The sequence below is a fragment of the Callospermophilus lateralis genome, chromosome Y, assembly GCF_048772815.1.
Source record: "Callospermophilus lateralis isolate mCalLat2 chromosome Y, mCalLat2.hap1, whole genome shotgun sequence".
Taxonomy (NCBI): domain Eukaryota; kingdom Metazoa; phylum Chordata; class Mammalia; order Rodentia; family Sciuridae; genus Callospermophilus; species Callospermophilus lateralis.
Genome location: NC_135326.1, coordinates 3,962,659 through 3,988,705, shown reverse-complemented (window position 1 = coordinate 3,988,705; position 26,047 = coordinate 3,962,659). Strand labels below are relative to the sequence as shown.

Below are 26,047 nucleotides of genomic sequence, written 5' to 3'. Positions count from 1 at the left end.
TATAGGAGTCAGTACCATTCCCTACCCTAGCCACAAAAGGGTGACAGGTGAGGGTAACTAAACTTGCAACCCCTAAGGACCCCCAATCTGCATGGCAAGCTCCACACAGTTACAGGTCCTGCTTGGCACAGGCATTTTGACCCACCCTTGTCACCACTCCATTTACTCCAATTTTTCTGACTACTAATGTTTTTGGTTTTGTGTGCCAGGCCCTATATGTGCACTTCTAATGTATACTCCAGCCTGAGTCTCACTTTCTTAGTCTCCTACCAGCACCATGAATGAATGGACTATCTGAAGCAGGGTACAATTTTCCAATCTTTTCTTTGATTATTATGGGAGTGTTTCAACAGAAGTTTCTTCTGCATTTTTGTTTTTAGAAAAGTCATAGTTTTACAAGTCTCCTGAGATCCAGAACTCACCTGGTATTTGTCTCTTTGTGATATGGTAGGGAGGACACAAGTGTTGTATCTCCACCCTGTGTATCTGTCCAGCTGACCCTGCATTAATTTCAAACTGGGGATCCCTGCCCTGAAGGTCAGGTACTGATGTGTCAAGTAAGTAACTCAAAATTGTTTTTAGTGGGGACTGTTTTTCTATCTCTGAGATAACATTAAACTCTCTTGTTTTAACATTAAAATAAGTCTAAACATGTGGTAGACAAAGACTCAAAATTTGTTTTTCAATATTATATTTGAAATAGTGCATTTCCTCATTTCCTGTGATGCGCACAATCAGCTATAAATTTTCACATACAAGAGAAGAAAGCCCATTGGAATTTAGATTGAAACTTCAGAGATACATAGGTTAATTTGGAAAGAAGTGCCATTTTTGTAATGCCAAAACTCTTGGTACATGAACACAGATGGCATTTCTCTTTTTAAAAATCATCACTATTTCTCTTAAAATGCTTTCAATTTTTTGTGTAAAGATTGCACATCTTTCATTGGAATTATTTCCAGATATATGATGTTTTATTATATGACTTAAGTAGATTCACTTAATTTTTTTTTATTTTAAAATTACCTTTTGCTAACATATAAAATGGTAACAGTAAGTTATGTTTTTGCTTCACTCACATTTTAAAAAATAGTTTCATAGTTGTATATGGACATAATACTTTTAATTTATTTATTTATATATGGTGCTGAGAATTTATTCCAGTGCCTCACATTTCAGGCAGGCACTTTACCACTGAGCTACAACCCCAGCTCCATCATTTTTAAATCTAAAAGTTCACTTTAAAAAAAATATTTTTAGTTGTAGATGAGTACAATACCTTTATTTTTTATTTATTTGTTTTATTATTTATGTGGTGCTGGGCATTGAACCCTGTGTCTCAAACATGCTACACAAGTGTTATACCACTGAAACACAACCCCAGCCAAAAAAAGGGTTCACTGTTAATATTTATATTCAACAGTGTACTTAGAGAAATCAATATTTCATTGATTTTCCATTTTGCTGATATTTCTTCCAGTTTAATGAAGTTTTCTTAATGTACTGACATACTAGTATTACAACAAATGGGTGTCAAATTTTTGAAGACATTTTTATGTTATTATTTTTTTATTCCTCTCTGAACATGGTGACCCATAATTGCTTTTGTAAATACATAATTGATTTTTGAATCCCGACCTTATTGTAATATGTAATGTATTGATGGATTTGATTTGCTCTTACTTATCAGAGTGTTTGTGCATTTACATCCATGACAGAGGTTATAACCTTTTATTTTTTTGTAAAATCTGTTCATATTTTAGAGTCAGGTTTCTAAGTGGACCTAATAAAATCAGCTGAAACTCTGTCCTCAGCATTTTAGATTGTATTTTTGTTTTCTTAACTGTTTAGTATAACTCTCCAGAAGGGTTACCTGGGCCTTGAATTCTTTGTGTCAGTAACTCTTTTATTTATCATTTAATTTTATTTAATAAATAGAGAGTTCGTATTTCCCTCTTCTTATGTGAGACTTGGTAAACTATTTTTTCAGGAAATTTCAGTATCAGTGGAATGACTTTGATACTTTATGTCTTTTTGCAGTTCATTAAATTATTTTCTTTATTATTTCTTCTTTCTACAATTTTCAGTGTTTTCAATTTACTTTCTGTTATCTTCTAGAAATAATCAATTATTCAGTCATTCTTCTGTATTTTGGGCCAAAAGCACTATAAACAATATTTAATGCATCTGTAATTTTAGATATGTCTCATTTTTTCATTATTATTCATTTTAAAATATTCTCTCAATTTTTATTGTAATTACCTCATTCTTTTTATAGATTTATGGGTTTTGTTTATCTTTTTGTAATTGGTTTCTAGATACATTGCATAAAGGTCAGAATATACTACTAAATTATTTCAAATTTTTGAAAGTTATGCATGGACCCTGACCAACTTTGGCAAATGATACAGCTTCACTTGAAACAGTTGTGTACTTTGTTAATAGATAGTGTAGTATTCTGTACAATTATCAATAATACTGTTCAGATTCTACATCCTCATTGACTGATATGACTGCTTATTGTAATAGTTGAGACATGTATGGTTACTGTGTAAATTGGTTTATTTTTTCTTACATAATTTTTCCATTTGGGTCTTTACAAATATAAAAGACATGTCATTAGATTCATATGAATTCATAATTATTTTATTTTTTTTATAAACTCCACAATTTCATCATAATCAAATGTCTCTTTTATTTGTAGCAATAATTCTCACCATGATTTCTTTATAAGGTAGTAACAGAAATGTATCCAGTGTCCTTTCCATGCAACTTTGTCATATGTACAACTTTGCCAACTTATTACTTTTGCCCTTTCTGGGAAAATCTCAATGTATGCTTCTGGAAAATAGCACACAATTTTTAATGGTGTTTATTTAAGTTTACAAATGCATGAGTTTGTCTTCTCCCTCTGTGCTGGATATGGCTCAAACTCAGTCTTCCCACACATTAGAACAGCACTCTATGCTAACCTACAACCAGTCTGGTGTGTGTGTGTGTGTGTGTGTGTGTGTACAGAATAATATAAATGTTTATTTTCTTTGTGATTGACTTTGCTGTCCTGTTTTTATGAAAATAAAAGAATATCTGAATAGTTCTAGTAAATATAATCTTTCTACTTTGGAGCATAAACAAAGCTAAAAACTTATATGCCCAAATCTCCCCTAAATACTCTTTTAAAATTGTTGATTTACAAAATGAAAAAAAAAGTTGAGATTTATTCCAAAAATTTAATTGCAATATTTTGAAAAATAATTTGAGTAGATACTATTTTATCTCATGATAATTTACATTTATGCAAATTTTACTTAAACATACTAGATTCAGATGCTAAGAATGTCTGCAGTATGTACATTTAAAGTTCCTATACTATAATTTTGTAAATCCAAATTTCAAAAAAAAAAGGATACTTTAATGAATAATGTAATCCTCTTCTGGATTACATAATTTCTATTACCTATATCTTGCATTTTCATATATATGTATGTATGTGTGTATATAATACATACAACTATGCAGTCCTTGTACAAAAGTAATGATCATTACCTAATGCAAATGCAATATATGGGTAATAGAAATCCATTCTTACTTTTTTTTAAATAGGACTAATAATTACTCTGGATTAAAGTAATTTAGAAAATGCCTGAATACCAAAATAATTTTTTTTTGTCATTAAAATCCGGAGACCCATTTTAAAAAAAGGCTCTTAAATTCTGTTTTTAAATTACTGAAAATTATTTAGGTTATTATAGCAATTATATAAAAACACAGATACATTCACCTTACAAAACCACTGTCTAAAAATAATGGTATATAAACTATCCCTTATAAAAACAAATCACACTACAATTTTTAGTGCATTTTAGGCAGTCCCTTTGAGTAAAAATGTAAGAATCATGTATTGGTTTGAAGCGTTTTAGTACAACCCTACAAAGAGAACTGTATTGATAAAAAATGTTTCCCTAAACGCATGTGTTACAGTTTCTGTATTCCTTATTTCTCCATTCAAGTCAAATTTTATACTTGATACTTATGTGAAGATCTATGTTTTTACTACTTAATGTTTAATTCTATTCACACACCTCATCTCAACAATACCAGTAATCACTTCAACAATGTATTGTTTCAAAGACATACCACTCTGAAAAATAATGAAGAGATCCCTCAGCATGTTAGATATTTCTCATTAGAGAAAAACTTACCCTTCTCTAAAATCACTTACTGTACATTAATTCTTTTGTGATTTTTAAAATATTACTTCTTAATTTTAAAAGTTTGCCTGAGGATTTTTTCTCTTTGTTATTTTCCAAAGTAAAAATAGTATATTCCATAATCACCTATATAAATAAAGGTAATTTTTCCTAAAATTCATTGCTTTCCTAAACAATATGTCATTCAAATATGTTCCATAATTTGTTTATATAGACCGTCTATCTGTGGTGATTCTAAATCTAGAACCAAAGAATGACTGGGCAATACCAATGCTGCTTTGGCTGTTTCAATTGAACAAAGTCACAAAACTCCATACTTTATAAATTATATTATAGTGATATATATATGTGCTTTCCCAATAGAATTGGAAGAATAGGACATCTGATTATTAACTACTTGAGGAAATTAAGAATCTATATAATGCAGTAAAGAAAAAAATTAAAAAGAAAAATTTAATTTAGAAGAGGCATAGAATGTACTAAGATATAAAACGTTCTTATTTCTTCTCTTTCAATATTATAATTCCATATTTCTTAAAAAAGAACTAAATTAAAATACAGTAATTATTTAACTATCTTTCAGAAAGTCAAGCATCTTCAAATCCATGTCTTTCTTTCTTGGATTTCTTCAAAACTCTTACAGCAAAACACATATACATATTTAGGAACACATTATTTTGCCTCTTAGGACTCAGTATTTTTTATGAAATCCTGACATTGACAATTACATCCCTTGTTATGATATTGATAGGCTTCTCCTTTTTTTTCCTTTCCCTATTTTAAGCTTAAAATCTGTATTTCTGTCAAGACATGCCTTCATACTTTTTGCCTTTCATTTTCATGTTCCAAATTGTTATAACTATTAGTACAACTGCAATTATTATAAAATTTGCCATTTACAAAGCAATCACAATATAATTTCTTGTAATGATTTTATAATATTCTTGGGCTTTTGGGGCTGACTGGCAATTACTGAAGAGATGATGCCATTGAATGGAAGACATTCCTTTGTTTGGATACCAGATGTCCCAGTAAAATTAGAGCTGACTGCTATACACACACATATGAAGACCCCTGTAGCTGAACAATGTACTGAGTTGAAACCTCTGCATAACCTGCAATTCCTGTTCCTGGAGCTGCTGCCAGGACAGTACCTGGTAGCACTTTAGTGATGTTGGGCTGGATCTGTGACAGTGGGGTGTAAGATATAAAAATTCATTGCTGTTGTTGGCTGTTAGTAACTATTTATGAAGCCTGATTGATGGATTTGGGGGACACCTTGTTGAATAGCCTGAGCTTGAAAAAATGGAACTGACATTCACACTGGGGTTGTATTACCAACTACTGGCTTTGCTTCCTAAAGAGGCTTAATGCTTCTACTGTGATTCTGACTAACTTGTTGGTTTAAATTACTGGCTGTTGTGACAGTAACAAATCAGACATAATGAAACTTCTCTCCAGGCCCTTGAACCTGCTGAACAGTTGCCAGCATTTCTAGAGAAATTGGGAGCAGTTTACAGAAGAATAGCTGTCTTAAATTGTGATATGCTCACTTTTCCAACAGTGATGATGTAAAAAGATGATTTAATTGTCATTAGCCTTATTTGATGATTTGAAAGGTGAGATGGCTATTTTATTTGGCATCTGCATTCTAAAATTAAAAGTTGATGCAATAAAACCACTTTCAGATATTGTTATGGTCTTTGCTAGAGTTCCAGGTGTAGACTGTGAAAGAACCCCCTACCTGCAATAACCGATGTTGTCTGATCCATAACTGCTTTGTTATTAATTGGTGTTGCCAAGATCAGCTTAATTATTACTGAACTGGTGTTCCAGGCTTCTTAGCAATCTCATCTGGAACTAACTCTAGGGTCACTTTTGACTTCAGTGTTTATCATGGCTACTAGATTTTACATCTGAGATTTCTAAATATACAGGACTGACATGTCTATATTTTATGTACTTGATCTCAAAATGGCATTTTAAAAAAATGGCACTCATGAACTAGAATTTAAATAAATAAATTGAGCCAAATAATTAAATTCAGATCAATTAAATAAAAATATAGATGTCTTTAAAATTGTAACTCACAAGTTTTTTTAGATGGCCAGACAATAAAATATTTTTAAAGAAAGAGAGAGAAAGAGAGAGAGAGAGAGAGAGAGAGAGAGAGAGAGAAAGTTTTCTGCTGTTTATTTTTCAATTTCACAACATCTTTTTTTGTTGTTTTTGTTTTTATGTGGGGCTGAGGATGAAACTCAGTGCCCTTTTCATTCCAGAGGCGCACCTTACCCCTTGAGCCTCATTCCCAGGCCCCCAATAAAATCTTTATTTCTAAAAAGTGTCTAAAATGTAATATAGCATCCATTGCTTCTAAAACTTTTCAACAGAGAAGAGCTAATTAATACTGCTAATCACGTTGTTCTGATATTATTATTTTATGATTAAAATAAGTAAATTAAATAAAAAAATAATTGGGATTAATCTTCAATAATATGGTTTCTCAAATAAATAAATTAGAAATTACAACTGAAGCCCAACTACTTTCTTTTTCTTTCCAATTGTTAAAGAAACAACAGGATCCTCCCTCAAATTGCTCCACAGCAAGGTGAATTAATTGCCCTTATCCTGGCAATGAGATTATTTTCTACTACTGTGAACATTGCTACAAATTCTTAATATACAGGTATACTTGTTCCTCATAACTGTGTTATCTCCTCATTTGGATTACAATTTACTGTCTTTTTTTAACACTTTAAACTCTTTCACAGCATAATATATCTTCCATCTTCCTTACTCATATGCACAGCCACAATAAAATTCCTGGACTTTTGATAGAGAATATCAGTCACATAGACACAGCTATGAGATCACTTTATCTTTTGTTTTCAGATGCTGTAAAATCTCATGGTTTTTTTGTTTTATCAAAATATTCAATCACTAATTATGATGTTTTCCATTTCTTCCCAACAAGCTCCTGCCATTGTCAATAAATGTTCTCACTGTATACGCCTCCAGGCCCCTATGTGGAAATCTAAAAATCAATTTAATGCACTTTGGCAAATGCATATTACACATTTCCCCTTTTTTATCCTTATTTCTTTCATCATATTTTCACTGATACTCATTCTGAGTTTATCTGGCTATTGCCCTTTGATCTAAAAATATATCTCATTAGATTTCTCATTTATTACTCTTCTTTGCCACTATGGGCAAGCCCACTTATTTAAAGACACATAATTTTCTGCAAATACAATCTGAGATTTTGCATAATTTTACACTCATTGGAATATAATTTTAACCCATCGAATGCCCCATTCTACCACACAAGTCTTCATCGAATAAGCACATCGTATCCTGAAGACATGCCTCTCGATTCAAAAATCAAAAGGAGACCTAGCTCAGAGCAGAATACAATTTTTAGTTTTATGAAAATGGGCATAAAATAAAAGATATAAGGGACAATGGGGGCTGAGTGAAATTAATTTGTGGTTTCCAATTTTGAAGAGTTTTCTGAGAACTATAATATTTATATTTGAAATTTCCTATTTACGTGACATACACATGTTTTATTGTTTACTCTTAATATGCTCTAGTTATTCTTATTTTATGGAAAAACTACATGATTTTAATTATTATCATCAATGGCAAATAAGTTTTAAATCAATTAAAATCTTACTTTAAACATAAAGTTATGTTCACATTTGCTACAGTCATAATAAGTACATTTAATTGTATCAGGGCACAAGCTTTCTTTAGATTTTAAAATATCACAACTGCATGGTTATGTATATAATATTCCCATTGTTATGTATATAATATTCCCATTCCCATTGTAATAGTAAATTAATCAAATTAAGTTACACTATCTAGAATAAAATAAAATAGAAATAATTGACTCATAAGATTCATATTTAAACCATCTTTATTTATAAAATGTTATTCTAAGATTTATAATTCCATTAAGCTTCAATTGGGGCAAAAGTATAATCACTTGAGTAAAAGCAGTTAGTTAAACTAAAAATGAAAGATAGATTACTTTTGAAAGCAGATACAAAATATTGTCACAATTGTTGTTGTGCTTTTGGATGTCCAGTAGCAGGCTTTTTGAAGACAAAGTCAACCTTGAAGGGAACTCATTTCTACTTTCAGAATGTGGGGGAGGCAGAATAGAAATTCAGCTCTTCGAAGAAGATAGTGAGGAAAACACCACAGTCTCATTGGGAATGGAGCATGTGATGGGCTAGGTGGAAAATATTCTTGAGATACTCCATACATATTTCTTGGAGGAGGTTGAGGAAAAAAAGGTTCTCTTCTCATCAACTGATTTCTTGGATTGGCTGGAAACAATGGGCCTATTTTTAGAGGAAATGGTGAGAAAGAAAACCCAGAGCCAGTTGCTGCATTTTCAGCAAGAACAGATGAATCAGGCACATTGGAATCACCAAGATAAAATTGGATATCATTTTTACTGGATTCCATTTCTGAAGTCATAGGCCCATTCATTATATCCAAAGGTGACATAGTGTAACTTCTGAGTTCTGCTATCCAAGATGTTCAACCATAATTAGAATATCATCCATCTTGCCTTAGTAGAGAAAGACCCGTATGAGAATATGGTTGGCCTGGTGGAGCCCTTATCATCTTAGGGTTCTGTTCCCATTGAGTTGACAGGGGCCCAATGTTATAAGAAGCTCTCTGAGTATCTCTTATCCCATAATTGCCTGATTCTCTTTTTTCATTTATAATTGGAGGACCCAGAGGACTCTTGTGGTTTTTCTTTTTACCCTTGGAAGGAAAGGTAAGAGTCTGAGTGCACCCTTCTTTTTCAAAAGAGGATCTCTCACTTCAGATGAAGGTTGACCCAATGATCAGAAATAATTTGGGGAATTCTCTCTGCCAAAGACTGTATTTGAATCATCAAGTGCTAAAGGATCTTTTTCTACTAGTTTAAATCTAAATTCATCTCCAGTTTTGTCTGTTGTGGGCATTTTGTTTCTTTAAATCATTGAGGTATCTTTCAGCATTCTGAGCTGCCAACTCATTTTCATATGCTTTTTTGTCATAGTACATAATTGTCATAGTACATAAGAATGAATGTTTCTCTCCAATTCTTCTTCAAGATCTTTGACTTGCTTCCTTTAGTTCTCTAGCTGTTCAGTTGCATGGCTGATATTTTCCTCCATTTTGGAGAGTTAATCCTCTTGCTTTGCCTGGTAATTTTCTTCTATTATTAAATTTCTTTGGAGTTAAATTACATTTTTTGATATAGTTCAACAATGGTTTTAAATTGCTATTTTGATTCTCACTTTTAAATTGTGTAATATTTGACTGCAAAGATGCTTTTATGTCTTAATATTTTAAATATTCTCTATAAGGTCTTTCTTTATTTTAATTAATTTAAAAAATAAAGTAAAAATTTGATTTCTTTCTCTAAGTTTTTAAATGTGGTCTTTAACTTAGCAGCATAAACCTCTTCAATTCTCCTTTTGGCTGATCCTCCAAGTCAGCACCAAGACTCTTCATTTCCAATTCCAAGTTACCATTATCTGTTAGGTCTTCTCCAAGTACAGAACCCCAAACTTTCATCTGCAGCAAGTGTTCAGAGACTGAATGTGATTTTCTTTATCTCTTAGAACTTGTTCTCCATAAACTTTAGAGTGTTCAAATATCATTTTCTGTTTATTAATGCCATTCACTTTTTCTTTCCATAATGCAACTTTTAATAAAAGCTGTTTCTGATTTTCATGAAGTTGGAAATTTTCATTCAAAACCTTTTTTTTTTCTTTCCTTAAATCCTTCTTTATTTTATTTGAAATAGGCTCAAGGTTCTTTTAGCTCCAGGCATTTATGATCTAAAGGATATTGATTCATCTTCTAGGTACTTAATACTTTTTGATATAGCTACCCTCAATTCGTCCAGGTGAATGTTTACATTTCTCTTTTTTAAGATGTTTTTCTAGACAGAGTATTTCTTCCTCAAGTTTAGATACCAAACTATCCAGGTTTTTATAAATTGCCTCCAAATCTTCTGCTTCTATTAACTCCTTCACCCAACATGTCATCCTTTAAAGATTACTGTAAGCCTTCATACTGTATTTGAACAATGATAACTTTATCAAAAATTTTACATTTTTCTTCAAATGTAAAGGTCAGGCGAATGTTGGAGGAAGAAACCACCAAGAGACTTTCTCATGCAACAGCAAAGGCTTTATTGGGGGTCCAGCATGCTGGGGCTCAGAGCTCACTTGAATAAAGCAAAGAACCCTGAGAATAGCTTAAGCAGAGCTTATATACTTTCTTTGGAGAGGGCAGGGAGGGAAGTTACATTCTGCAGTTTGGCAGTTGGGGACAGCACATTCTGGGAACAAGATTAGCAAACAGTTCATAAGATTTCAACAGTGTTTTGTCAAGAATACAGAAAAACAGAATGACTAGTACCTATTTTATTAACCTTTCATTTCCACTTCTTTTTCTGGCTACTTTTAATCATAAAAGTGAACATTGAGGGGTGTCACATTCTATGTCTGCTAGTGGGGTATATTGTGGTCTGATTACCATAAGTTTAACTTGTTCAATTTGAGCTTGGAGAAATAAAACTACATCGTTGAGCAAACAAGGTTTTACAGTTAGCAATAATACAAGGATTTTTAATGGACCGGCCAGGGCTGATAAAAGCGTAGTTAACCAGGCGGACTTTGTGAACCAAGATTTATACCACCATTTTTGGGTCTTTCTCTCTTTTTGATGCTCTTCAAAGCGTCTTTTTAATTTATTCATATATTCTTTTATAACTCCAGTATGGTTGGCATAAAAATAACATTCTTATCTCAATGCAGCACAAAGGCTTTCTTCTCTCATGAAGGGGAGGTTTAACCCTCGCCTGTTCTGTAAAATAACTTCAGAGAGACAGAGGTTAAAGATTCCTGCAAAGCTGTGTTGGAGGTTTCTAATATCCTTAAGTGTTGGTCTATTGTGGCTTCTAATTGAATCATTTGTTGTGTGTCATGGACCAGGGCAGTGGTTCCTGTGCCCACCCCTGTAGCAACTCCTATTACTAATAGGATGGCTAAAGTGAGGGATACAGGTTCCCTGCAAAACCTATGCCCCCCTATTTGATCTTCAAATAAACCTGCATCATGATAGAGCACTCTGGGAAACATCTGCACCATAACATAATTAATTACATCTGTTGACCATTTTATGAAAACTTAAACAATGTTTAAATATATAGAATTATACTGTTGTAAGGATGGACAAGGCAAGGCACCTAAGAGAGCACAGAAGACAGGAAAACAGTCCTATTTGGTTGCAACCAGATTCAGAGGACATTGCTTCTGTTGTAATCAATTAATCTACTAAACCCCAAGTTTAGGTAGTTTCAGAATTTTGTACCCAACATGTAAGGGAAGGCGCTCAGATGTTCACAGTTTGCAGAAGTATATAAAAAACAGTTTTGTTCTTGTTTTTTTCTCTGTTATGGGCAAATTAACTTTTCAAGGACACCTGGGAGGGGGAGAACTCCCTGCCAGCTGTTCCAATGGAGCCCAGTTGGTAACTTCTTTATCATAGAAATGTAGCCATCTCTGTGAAGCCCAGCTCAAGGCCAGTGGCCTTGTTCAAATATTTTATGAAAAACTAGTAATGGGGTGTCTTGCTTAGGAGTGCTGATTTTTTTAGCCAGTGGTCAAGTAGAACAGGACAATGTGAAAAGATAAAGTTTATCTACACTGAACTCTTTTATAGTAATTCTTTTGCTGAAAGTCCTAAAGTCAGTCATGGTGAAGACTTCTGGAGAAGGTCAGTAAAGACTTTTCTGTGGGCCAGTACAGAGGGGGAAGATGGGGAAGGCGGGGCTGAGAGCAGCTTTGTGGATAATGGGAAAGGGGTTTGGAAATTTCCTAGCAACAAAAACTTTAGTAGTAGAACAGGTAGAGCAGGGGAATATGGGAGTGAGTATCCCAAGAAACCTATGAGAGACTTTAAATTCCTAGTAACCTGTTTTCAGTGATGACAAAGCAACTTTAAAGGCCATTTTCATTACATCTTGGATAGGGGTCTGAGGGCTCTCCTCAGCTTGTTTGAGTTTTGGGTTAGCTGGTAAGAGGACCTGGTGGGACCCTGTGTGGGCACTGACAGGAAAAAAGAGGAGTGAGTGGGTGGAGGGTTACCTCAGTACCTGCTACCTCAACAAGGGGGCAATGGTCTGAGAACCGGTGGAGGTTTGGGTTTTTGATCTAGTAATTGGAGGGGAGAAATCAGATTGCTGAGGTGGGAGTGACAGCAGAGAGTCTGAAGCAGAAGGCTGAGGGTGAGGATCTATTCGAGAAGCATAGGTCAGGATGTGAGAGAAGGAGGGAAAAGGCCTCCACATAGGGGAATCTCCTTCCACCCTTTTGAGCACTTGCAGAAGTTAAAAAGGTCACGCAGAATTTGAGGATTAGAGACCACTCTGGGGGCCATTGGTTTTGGTTATCTAATTGCTAATATGGCCAATGCTCTGTACTAAATTTGATGAGGAGTTTGGGTTCCATTAGGCAGCCCCTGTATGCTCACATCCCCTTGACTTACAGAAGAAGTCGGCATTTCCCCCACACAGCTGTGACTGTTTGCAGCTTTGATAGTCTGCTGGGCAAACATAGTAATTCAGGCTAGCCAACCTACATGTGGCTTGCGTGTCTCTACATCCATAATGTTTGTTTCCATTATCTATGGTACGGAAGGGATATAATGGAATTTAGTGGGATCCTCTTCATCAGGGATATCCCAATAGGAAAGACCTATAGCCACCTGACAAATGTCTGGGGGAGAGATGGCCACCAGGTCCCTAAGAGGGCTGTATGCGAGACAAATTATACTTTCTGTCCAGTAGGATTTGTGATCAGCCATCACTGCTGAACGGGGTGATGAGGATTAGAACTACTGGGTGGTCAAGGGGAGAGTCCATAGCCCTATCCACATGGTGAATATGCAATTTGAGAGGGTTACCAGTCTTTTTCAATTTCCAGCTAGAGTCTGGACAGGGCGCAGGCTTGAGATGAGAGGCATGGATCCGGGAAGTGATTCAATCTACCTTTACCGCTGTAGATGTTAAAAGTAGCACCTGGTATGGTCCTTTCTAGCGGGGTTCCAGGGATGACACCTGATGTCATCTTACATAGACGAAGTCTCCCACTTGATATCGGTGTGGAGTCCCTTCGTCCCCAGGTTGGTAGGCAGTGGCAAGCTGTTTACACAGGTATCGCTGGGTTCCTTCAAAAGCTTTAAGTCTAATAAGCAAGGGGGTGTGAAAGAAACTGTTAGGTCTTAGAGTTGGAGTTAGGTCCCTTACTGGAGGAGGGACACCATAGAGAATTTCATAGAGGGTGAGGTTACACAAAGAAACAGAGGGAGTATTTCTTGCATGAAACAGTGCATAAGGCAGGAGTATAGTCCAATCTTTTATGCCGGTCTGTAAGCTGAATTTTGTTAAGGTCTCATTAATGGTTCTATTTATTTTTTCTACCTGTCCTTAGCTCTGGGGTCTATAAGCACAATGTAACTTCCAATTAATCTCCAGGGTCCTGGCTAACCCCTGACTTACCAGGGCCACGAATGCTGGTCCATTATCAGACCCTATAACCTTAGGCAGAATGTATCTTGGAAAAATATCTTCCAGGATCTTCTTGACCACCATTTGCACCATTTATTTTCTTGTGGGGAAGGCTTCAATCCATCCTGAAAATGTATCTATAAAGATCAGGAGATATTTAAGTCCATACTTTGCTGGCTTTTTTTTTTTTTAAAGAGAGAGAATTTTAATATTTATTTTTCAGTTATCGGCGGACACAACATCTTTGTATGTGGTGCTGAGGATCGAACCCGGGCCGCACGCATGCCAGGCGAGCGCGCTACCGCTTGAGCCACATCCCCAGCCCACTTTGCTGGCTTAATTTCAGTAAAGTCCATTTCCCAGAATTGTCCTGGTATGGTTTCGCGTAGGCGCTTTCCTGCAGGAATCTTGGAAGGGTAAGCAATAACCAATTGACAGACCCGACAGGCTTTTGTTACCCATTCAGCTATTTTCTTTCGCTGTGAGTTGGTTAGCGGAAAATTCTGTTCTTGATCCTTCAGGAATGCCTGCAGTTTCTTTAAACCAAGGTGAGTGAGTTGATGCACACTTTTAACGAGTGTAGGGCTTTTTGAAATTGGAGGCTGGGCTCAGTGAAGTCGAGGATTTCAGTGTCATTGTCCTTAGATGTTAAGTTGTCAGGGTGCTCTGGCGCAGTTAAATCTCCTAACATTTGTTACCCCGGTGTGGAAAGTGTTAACATGATTACTCTGTTTATGGTTGCCAATTTAGCCTCTTCATCCGCCCTCCTGTTTCCGACTGCTACGGGATCATTTCCTTTTTGGTATCCTGGACAGTGCACTATAGCTAGTTCCTTAGGGCTTTGCATTGCTGAGAGAAGGTGGAGGATCTCATCTCTGTTTTTTATTTCTTTTCCCACTGAGGTTAATGCTCCCCTTTGCTGGTAGATAGCCCCATGTATATGAGTGGTAGCGAAGGCATAGCGGCTTTCTGTGTATATGGTGGCCTTTTTGTCTGCCGCTAGCTCTAATGCCTTCGTGAGGGCGATCAGCTCTTCCTTTTGACCCGATGTTCCCTCTGGGAGGATAGAGGACCAGATGACTTTAGTTTTGCTAACTATTGCTGCCCCAGCCCATTGCTTAGGGTCCTGGAGGAAGCTGCTGCCATCAGTGAACCATATGACTTCAGGGTCGGGCAGTGGCTGATCCTTTAAATCCAGTCATATACTGGTTTCTTCTGCCAGTATATATTGACAGTCATGAGTGACGGGTCCTGATGATTGTTCAGGTAGTAGTGTAGCCGGGTAAAGTGGGGTGGGGTGTCACAGCATTATTCTGTCCTTGTCTAGCAACAGGCTCTGATAGTGTGTTATTCTAGAGTTTGATAGCCATCTGTATGGTGGCTGGCAGATGATGCTTTCTAGGGCATGGGGGACTATAATGGTCAGCTTCTGCCCCAGCATTAACTTATCAGCATCCTTGATTAGTAGGGCTGCCACTGCTATAGCTTTTAGGCAATGGGGCCATCCACCAGCCACTGGGTCCAGCTTTTTAGACAAGTGGGCTATAGGCCTTTTCCAGGGTCCTAGAGTCTGAGTGAGCACTCCTCATGCTATTTCTTTCTTTTCCTCTATGTAGAGAGTAAAGGGTTTCTATACATCTGAGAGTGCTAAGGCTGGAGCAGATTGCAGTGCACTTTTGATGCTATCAAAAGCTTGGTGGTGCTCAGGGGTCCATTGAAATTGGGCATGTCCCTTTAACAGTGCGTATAAAGGAGCAGCTAAGGATGCAAACCCAGTTATCAATAACCTGCAAAAGCCAGCAGTCACAAGAAACTCTTTGAGTTGCCTTCTGTTAGATGGGGGTGGTATCTGCACAAAAATTTGTTTTCTGGGTTCAGTGAGCCATCGTTTATGACCACTAAGGAAATAGCACAGGAAGATTACTTCTTGCTGGTGAATTTGGGCCTTTTTGGCAGAAGCTTTATACCCGAGTTGAGCAAGCTCGGATAATAGTGCTTGGGTTCCAGACTCACAGTTTTCCTTGGTGTCTGCTGCCAGTAGCAGGTCATCCACATATTGAAGCAGGGTGACTTCGGGGTACGTAGTTCCAAAGTTGTTGAGATCTATGAGGAGGGCTTCATCAAAGAGAGTGGGAAAGTTTTTGAACCCCTGTGGGAGTCTAGTCCAAGTTAGTTGACTAGACATTCTGGTTTCTGGGTCTACTGACTCGAAAGCAAACAGCTTTCTTATGCAGAGGCAAGCAAAAGAAAGCATCTTTTAAGTCCAGAACACTATACCATTTTTGCTCAGGGTTCAGAGGACTGAGCAGATTGTATGGATTAGATACTGTGTGGTGAATGTTCTGCACCCTGTTGTTGATCTCTCTTAGGTCTTGAATGGGGAGGTAGTTCCTGGTTCCTGGCTGTTTTACTGGTAGCAGGAGAGTGTTCCAGGCTAATTGACAGGGACTTAGGACCCCTAAGGCCAGATAATTCTGAATATGGGGCCTTATCCCATCTTTAGCTTCTTTGCTCAGAGGATATTGTTTGACATTAATTGGGGAGGCTGAGGTTTGTAACTCCACTGTTATTGGAGGTTGTTTCATGGCTATGCCTAACCCAGCAGTTTCTGCCCAGGCATCTGGGTAATCTGTTATCCATTTCTGGGGTAGCTTGCCTGTTTGATCAGCCTTGGGGGGTGTAAAGAGTTGATGTTCATCTTCTACTGATATAGTTAAAGCTATGACTATAAGAGTTTTTACTGAAGGATTTAGAAATTCCATTTGGGGGTCTTCAGGGTTAAAAGTTATTTTGATGCATAGCTTGGTGAGCAGATTTCTGCCCATCAATGAGGCCAGGCATTCTGGGATTACTAGGAAGGAGTGACGGATTTTTTCTTTCGCCATGTTCATGTTCCTCTTAGTTGTCCAAGCCCAATATTTACTGCTGTTAGCCCCTTGAATTAGAGACCTGTTATTTGATAGAGGGCCCAATGGGGCCTTAAGGGCTGAGTATATTGCCCCTATATCGAATTCAAAGTTTACTGGGGTTCCCTCCACTTCAAAAGTTACCCTGAGCTCGGGGAGGGGTTCCAATCCCTGACTTTCTTAATTATCCTCCAGAGTCAGAATGGCTGCCTCGCATGGTTGTCTCTTTCTAGGGCACTTTTTGGCTTAGTGTCATTTTTCTTTACAGTAGGCACATTGATCTGAGGCCAGGGGTGGCCTTTGGCATGGGCCCAGGTATCCCTTCCTGTCTCCCTGTTTCTTAATTTCTGGCCTTTTTATTGTTGTGACCAGGACGTTAGTCAATGCCTTAGTTTGCTTTTTGCTTCTTTCATCCTCCCTTTGCTCTCTTTCTTTCTCCCTCCTTTGTTCCTTCTCTTCCTCAGTTTCTCTCTTATAGTATAGTTTCTCAACTTCTCTGACTAAATCTCTCAAAGTCATATCTTGTAATCCATCTAAGCATTGTAATTTTCTTTTCATATCCATAAAGGCCATAATGACAGATGCCTTTTGATCCTCTGCCTGAGGGTTGAAAGGAGTATATCTCCTATATGCTTTCAATATTCTCTCTAGAAACATAGAGGGAGATTCATCAGGCCCTTGAATAATCTCTCTTACCTTGGCCAAATGTGTTGGCTGCCTAGCGGCTGTTCGGAGACCCAGTATTAGAGCCCGGCAATAAGTGGACAGATGCTCCCTACCTTCAAAGGTGTTGGGGTTCCAGTTGGGTCGGTTCAAGGGGAAGACGGCTTTGATTATGTTGGGAAGTTGTGTTGGTTGCCCATCTGGTCTGAGGATATTTTTTCTACCTTCCAGGAGGATTCTCTCTCATTCCTCTGTCATGAAGAGAGTGCCTAGTAGTTGTTGGCAGTCATCCCAAGTAGGCTGGTGTGAAAACATCAATGATTTATTTAGACCTGTGAGCCAGGTGGGGCCCTCAGAAAAATGGGGATTGTTATTTTCCCAGTTATATAGGTCTGAAGAGGAGAAAGGCTAATACTGGTAGGCTTGCATTTTTCCCCCATGACCATCATTTATCATTGGCCCATAAAGACGGAGGGTAAGTATCATGGGGGCTTCAGGGTTTTTAATCATTCACTGCTGGTGAGTTCCTTTAGCTGGACTAGCTCCCTCCAGGGCTGGAGGGGCTGTGTGTGCCACGAGGAAGTCATCTGGAGGGCACTGGGCCAGCTCAGCCTCCTCCAATGGAGGAGAGGCTGAGCCAACAGCAGAGGAATCACTTAGATGGGGTTGGGGGTTGAGGGATGAGGGCAGGGGATAAGGAGAGGGAGGAGAGCCCAGTAGAGTCAAATCTTGAGACTCAAGGAGAACAGAGGGTGGAGGAGAAGGAGAAGAGGGTTTGAGAGATAGAATTGTTGGGGAAGAAATAGAAGCAGGCACAGGGACAAGGAAAGGTTTCACCCATGGAGGAGGAGATTCACAGAGTTCCTGCAAGGTTAAGATATACGGCTGTTGATGTGGATGGCTATGTGGCCGCGGCTGAAAGACAATATCTCTAACTTTTGGAATTAGTGGGAAGCAGAAAGATCCTCCTGGGTGTCATCTGACTACAAAGGTGGGCCATTCTGAGGCACAGAGAGTCTGCCAGGTCCAGCGTTTTACTGGAAAAAAGGATTCTGAGCCCTTAAGCGATCTTCGGTCCAGTGATCAAGGGTCAGGGACAGAGGCATTAAAGTGCTCTGTCCCATAATGAAAGATACACAAACAGTGAAAACAACAACATATGAAACAGACAAGACAAGACAATAAAGACAGGCAATGGACATTCAACATTGAAACCAGGACTGAGTAGCCGGCAAAACCTGATGGGCTGGCAAAACCGAATTGGAAACAAAATATCACTGAGTCGAGGAGACTATTGTTCCTCGATTTCCCAAGTCCTCTGGGGCGTCCCCCAGGGATGTGGCCTGTAGCTCTGTGACACGTCTGTCAGCCACCATCAGAGGGAGCTCACACTCTTCATCGACATGCAAAGACTAATTTGCTTATTCCCCCTACAATCATACCATGCTCAGCCATTTCAAATAAGGCTCTGAACACTCAGGCCTTTGGTCAGGAACAAACCTGCACCAGGCAACTGAGAAGAGCATTGTGAACCAGCAAGTGTGTGTGGGGTGGCTGTAGGCATGAGCAGGAAGTCCTAGTCATTGGCACCCAGGGGCCTAACACACTCACACTGCCTGTCATGGAAGTCTTTTTTGCCTCTTTACTTTCTTGTGCATCACAGGTTCAAGCCTGACCAAATCAAGCCAAAGGGGAGTTCTGTCCAGGTCACCTGCCCATTGGTTTGGTTTTGGCCAGGGCAAGGCAGAACATTTTATGTGCCATTGTGTACAGTCATAAAATAACCTAGTTTGATGTCACTAAAATTCTAAAGCTCTGTAAAATTTTTAAAGAATAGTGCATCATACATTTATATTTGTAGCACTTGCCCTTTTGTTTTAATTTCTCACTTTTCTCTCTTCCCTCCTGCCCCCTCTCCTTTTCTTTTCTGTCGTCATTCTTGCTCTCTTTTTTTTTTTCTTGTAGTTTTTGGGGTTAGACTCCTTGGCCATATACATGCTAGGTAAGCTCTCTGACACTGAGGTTCATTTTCAAACCTATTGACACTTTCTATATAAGAAATATGAATTATTTCTAAAGCAAAACACTTGTGTTAGACTATTTTAACAGTAATTTTAGATGAGTTGCTAACATGGGCACAAATAAGTTGTGACAAGTTACTTTTAAAAAATACAGCATATATAATGTTTCTAAAAAGAAGAGGATTAAAACTTGAGATGGTTTTCATGTCAGTTTTTCTAAACTACTAATTAAGAGTCTTCAAAATCTATTTTTCAGGTGTTATTTTCTTTTAACTTCTCACTGGATGTAAAAATTTCTAAGTAGTTTAGTAATTATAAATGTAGAGAAAAGAGAACGATATGATATGACTTTTTTAAATGGACTTAACTTTTGAAGGTGAATTATGTTTTTGTTTAGATAAAGTGTTCATTGTTTGATGTAAATAAAATATATCCAAAAATATTTTTCTTTCTAGTTATGCTTAATTGTTAATAAACAAGAGCTAATATTGAAGAAAACTCACTAGAAGTATTGCTTTACTGAATGTCTGTAAATACATAGAAAATTCATATATGATTAGAAGGATTATCATTCTATGGACAGAGCTATATCAATGCAAAATAAAACACTTCTCCTGTTCAATAGGGTATGAAACTAGAAATTTTTGACAAATGTCATTATATGAGATTACAAATGTTAATTAGTTTGTAGTGAATATTTCACCATGTATATACCTGTGTTAGAATCAAATTATCACTGGGCATGGCATCACATACATGTAATCCTTGCCATTTAGGAGGCAGAGGCAGGAGTATCACAAGTTCAACGTCAGCCAAAGCAATTTAGCCAGGCCCTTAGCAATTTAGTGAGACCCTGCCTCAAAAAAAAAAAAAGCCATTAAGAGGATATTTCAGATTCAAACTATAACACCAGGTACTATCTTCTACCACTTTATGACCCAGTAGGACTCAGCAGATGTCAGAGCCATATTCTTCAACTTCCAGAACTAAAAGTTAATCAATGTGTTTTCTCTATAACTTTCCAAGGATGATATTCAATTATAGCAACACAAATCATACTAAGTTTCAGAGAGATTACTGGTTAAGGCATATCACTAAAAAGTAACAGTTCAGGAACTCAAATCAATTGTCTTCAGCTCCATACCCTAATGGCAGCAGTTATCCATCAAGTAAAATACACAAAAAGAAAACAGGCTGCAGATTCCTCTTTACTTTCCAGAGCTGTTTCTGTTTGAATATAAAAGTCACTAAATGAGAGTAGCTTCTTTGCATCAACTGCACCTGTATAAATCGACCTACCTTCACATCAACTTTGTGACCCTTGTCCTTTTCAAAACAGGCAGCTCAAGTACACTTTAGTAATACTAATAATAATGTTCATTAATAGTTATTCTCATCATTAAACAGACAGAAGGATCAGACTTCAAATGCTATTCTATTCATTTCCATTCTCCTTTAACCATTTTTAACTAGGGAAAAAAAGTGAGAATTCTTAAAATTCATTTATTTGAATGATTATAGAATTTTGAAATGGCAAAGAAACATCAATAGCATATCAAATAGTAATAAGATACTGAAGGACACCCAGCTAAAATGTGAAGTCTGGAGCAAATACCTTTGACAATTTCCACTCTGTGACATGGATACATGGTCTTAAAACTTATTTAAATTTGAAAAAAATTTTGCACCATTCATCATTATCCAGATCATAATTCTCCAGATCACCATAAATGATGATGACACATGAAGTATCCTATGCACTTCTTGAACATTTTCAGAATTTAGAAACAGTCATTCATGCACTTTTATAAAACTTGTAATTTCATTTCCTACCAAAATTCTACTACTAAACAATTTTTCTTTGCAAAATGCAAGCATTGTGTTGTAGAAAATTAATAACATCCTATATTTAGAAAATGGTAAGCTGAGTGTAGTGGTGCATGCCTCTCATCCCAGTAGCTCAGGAGGCTAGGACAGAAGTATTGTGAGTTCAAAGCCAGCTTCAGCAAAAAGTGAGGTGCTAAGTAACTCAATGAGACTCTGTCTCTAAACAAATTACAAACTAGGGCTGGGATGTGGCTCAGTGGTTGAGTGCACTTGAGTTCAAAACCTGGTACCTCCTCCAAATAAAAAGATTATTATTTCCTTTCTGACACATTTTACTCTAGGAAATGGGGAATTTTTATTCCAGAGAATGTACTGTGCATAATTCATTAACTGAGAGATGTCAATTGGCTTGACAAAAGGATTCACCATCACAGTACCATAAAGAGTTTGAAAAATACATAAGACTCCAGGAGAGATGATATGAGCATCCAGGGAGTATAAAAGATGATTATTCTATAAGTCCCATAAGCATCCATTGATCAAATATAACAGAAAATGCTCTTATGATTAAAATGATTGTTACAGTGGTAAATAACTATCCCTCTTTGTTTACATAACTGTACCTCACCTGGCGTCATCCATGAACCCCACAAAAATCACTCAGACTACCCAACCTCTAGCACTGTGGCTGCTTGCCACTCTGATTCACTGAATCTTATGCCAAAGCAGTTTTAAAATATTTTAAATATCACTCCTGGGTATCATCAAAACTGCTTAAATAAGAATCTTTCACACCCTAAAAACTCATACACATTTCCTTTAGCTATTTGACACTGTTTTCTTCCTAAGAAATATTAGCATCTGAAAGTAAGATACACCTTCATCAAATGTATCTCTTTCCTATAGTAGGTTTTCATCAAATTAAGCATGTGAAAATTTAAATTATAATTCATTCACAGCCTGATAATAAGTCCTAAGCTCTGATGCTAAAATATTTTAAAATACAAGGCTATACGATTTTTACATGGACACTGCAAAACTATATGTTACAACACAATTAGTAATTCAGTTTTTGGAACCATGTATTATTAATCTGTCTTTTTATCTCAACTAGAATAAAAATTCAACAATGATAGCAATACACAGATCATTAATGAAAAAAAATTGGTTCTATTTCTGAAGATACTACAGTTTATTAAAACACAAAACAATGTAGCACTTAGAATGCATCTAAAAATTATAGAGAGGACCCAAAAAATGTTGTCATTTATCTTTCTGCTTAAGTCTAAACTGTATAAATTGGTTACAAATGGGTACTACCCAGTCAGTAAGAGCTTGTCACATGGAAAATAATTAAAATACACAGATAGATTTTTTGAATCAAAATGTCTGCAATTGAAGACAGAAATAAAGTCTTAATTTTCAAAGGAAAACGATTAGCTCTTTGCAAATTTGCAATTCACTAAAGCCATATGCCTGTGATTTCATTAACTAAAATATGTAACAGTGCTATAAAATTTGACTCACCAAACAACTGCTTAGAAGATAGCCACACAGATAAAGGTGTTTCACAATAAATAATGGTATATAAAAAAGAGGCATGCAGAAAACAGCTGGTCAAAAAAAATCAGAGCTTTGAAGACGGAGGGAGACACACAGATGCCCAAGAAAGGCTGTTTCCATGAGCACAACAGGCAGCCACATTGATAACATTTCACTTGGATTTCTCTTTTAAAGTTCAAGATATGATGGGGTGCCAATTAAAGAAGAAGGCCAACCCCAGGGAAGTCACAAGTGAAAGTCATGGGCTGTAACTTACAGCCACCATTTAACAGTAGCTGAGCACACTAAAATACTCATGTCTAAAGTGTACTTGCCCCTTCCAGCTTCACCACCATATTAGCCAGCATCTCCTGCAGGGTCTGCACCATGAGGAATTGCTCTTGCAAGAAGGTACAGAAAGACAGGTCCTGGGGGATATTCTGCAGGGAAAATGGAAGAGCCTTAAGTATGTCATCAGTGTCAAGCATTCAGGCCCCATCTACCTTGCTGCCTTCCAGCGATGTCACAGAGTGATGGTGCTTGATATTTCTGCACTGTAAGTTGCCCATCACCACAAGACACTGTCATTACTGCTCTAGTTTGAATGCATGCCATATCTAGAGTGGATATCCTGACATGCACTGCACTGTAACTTTGCAGTTCCTGTTGTTGTCTACAACAGGGACTCTTACTACCAACAGAGAATAAGAAAACAGAATTTAGGTAACTTTTCTAAAGTCACAAAGTCACAAAATAAACAAGCCAGGCTTGAGAGTTGGATTATTCCAACTCTCACATATTGTTTTTAATCCTATCAAATATTATGTTGATTTAAAAAAAATAACACTTAAGTCTGAGCAAGTTAGAGGCAGTGGCATACTTTGTGTGTGTGCATGTGGGGATGGGCAGCATAGAAGGGTCTTGAGGGCACTGTAGCATCAGAGACAAATGTAACAGTGGGCAAGATGGGGCTAAACAAGAGGCCACAAACAAATAGGAGCAGTGAAGGCACAAGAGCAAAAAACTCAAATGCATGTTACACAAATAATTTTAAGAGCTGCAAACAACTATAGACATTTCTGAAGACTGTTTCTCAGCACACTAGATCAAGATGGATGAATCTGACTTCTTGGATCATTTGGAATGTTCTGTGTGTCTATGCCTCAGCAAAAGTCTTGTCTTGAAAGCACAAGTTTTGCAAATGATGTTTGCTGGGGATCCTAGGTTCACTCAGTTTTTCTGAGTGAAGGACCCTTGTTGGCTTGGGTATTGAGGAGCTTCCCAGTGATATCTGGCTGACCAAGCTTCAGGAGAACATCCAGCAGGGTCCTTGGAAAACTAGTCGTGGTGGCCTGACACTGATTCTAACACTTCTAGCTCTAATCATCACCCTAACACTAAACATAATCTTAAAACTAAACCTAGAACTAAAACCCTAAAACTAGCCTTAATTGTAAACCTAGTACTTAATTGTAAACCTAGTAACCCTAGCCCTAGCCTGAACATAACCATTAACCTAGCCCTAATCCGAGCCTAACCCTAGCTTTAAAGCTAACCTAACCTTCACACTAGCCCTAATTGTAACTATAACTCCAGCCTTCAACTGATCTCTAACTCTATCCATTACCATCACCATAACCCTAACCATATGATTAGCGTTATGATAACCCTATGGTAACCCTAGGCATAAACCTAATTGTATCCCAAATCCTAACTCTTCCATTACCCTAAACCTAACATGAATCCAAAACCTAAGCCTATCATTACCCTAACCCTAATCCTAAAGCTAATTCAAACCCAAACTTGAAAACTTAACCCATCCCAACACTATCCCAGATTGACCTTGACCTTTAATAATTAACCTTTGACCATAATTATACCCCTAGCTCTTAACTTGATTGTAAGCAAACACCTAACCCTTAGCCTAGACGTGGCCATAAACCCAATCCTAAAACTATCTTTAACCATAATCCTGGACCTGAAATTAGCCCTAGCCTTAATCCAAGCCATAACTTTATAAACGCACCTAACCCTAATCCTATCCCTAAGCATTATCATAACCCTAACTCTATTCCTACACCTAACCCTTATTCCAACACTCACCCTACTTCTAAACCAAGCTGTAATGTCATCCCTTACCCTAATTTTAAACCTAACACTAAGCCAAACACTAGGCTAAAGCTAAACACAAATCCTAGCCCTAACCCTAGCCCTAATTTAGCTCTATCTCTAATCCTATCCTAACCCTATCCCTAAGACTAATTAACTCTTGCCATAGCCCTAGGCCTAGTTCCATCCCTATCTGCTACCATAAACCGAACACTAGCCCTAACACTTGCCCTAAATTAGTTCCAGCCCTAACCATAACTATAAATCTAATCTTAAACCTAAGCCTAAGCCTAAAACTAACACTAGCTCTAACCTTAATGATAATTGTAATACTAGCACTAACCCTAATCCTTGCAGTAAACCAAACCTGAGCAATAGCTCTACCCTAAACGTTAACTTTAACCAAAAACTAAAACTATACCTAGACCTAAACCTAGCCCTAATTCGAGTCCTAAATTTCACCTTAAAACTAATCCTGACCCTGACTCATATCCTAACACTCACCATAGCTCTAAAAACCACCCTAAACTCAAACCGAACACTAACATTAATAATAGCTTTAATTCGAGTCTTAAGGCTAACCCTAAAATTAACCCTGATCCTGACTCATATCCTAACAAGAAACATAGCTATAAATATCACCCTAACATTAAACATAACCCTAGCACTTGACCTACCCCTAACACTAACCCTAAAACTAACCCTAATGGTTACCCTAGTTTTTACATTAGCCATTGCCATAATTTTAGTCCTAACCCTAACACAAGAACAATTCCTAAATCGAGCCCTAATCCTAGCTTTAACTATACCTCTAATCCTAACCATAGCTGTAACCCTAGATCTAAATCAATCACTTACCCTAAGTAAAACCCTAAACCTAAGAGTAACCGTAGACCTATCCCTTGTCCTTAGACTAACCAAAACACTAACCCTATTAATAGTTCTAAACTTAGCTTTCATTTTATTTCTAACACTATCCCTAAACCTAACCTTAACCTTCACTTTTATTTTGACCCTAACCCTATACCTATGTCTAACTCTAATCCTAACCTTACACCTACCCTGAACCCTATAACTAACCAAATAATTACACTAATCCCAACGTTAATGCTAATCTGAGACCTAACCTGATCTCAAGCCTAAACCAAACCCTAACACTGACCGTAACCCTAATAA

At 37.1% G+C, this 26,047-nt stretch overlaps 1 pseudogene; it reads right to left on the bottom strand.

Moving 5' to 3' along the window:
* Positions 1 to 4,895: 4,895 nt before the first annotated feature.
* LOC143639819 (protein lin-54 homolog pseudogene) lies at positions 4,896 to 23,250 on the bottom strand (annotated as a pseudogene).
* Positions 23,251 to 26,047: the final 2,797 nt, after the last annotated feature.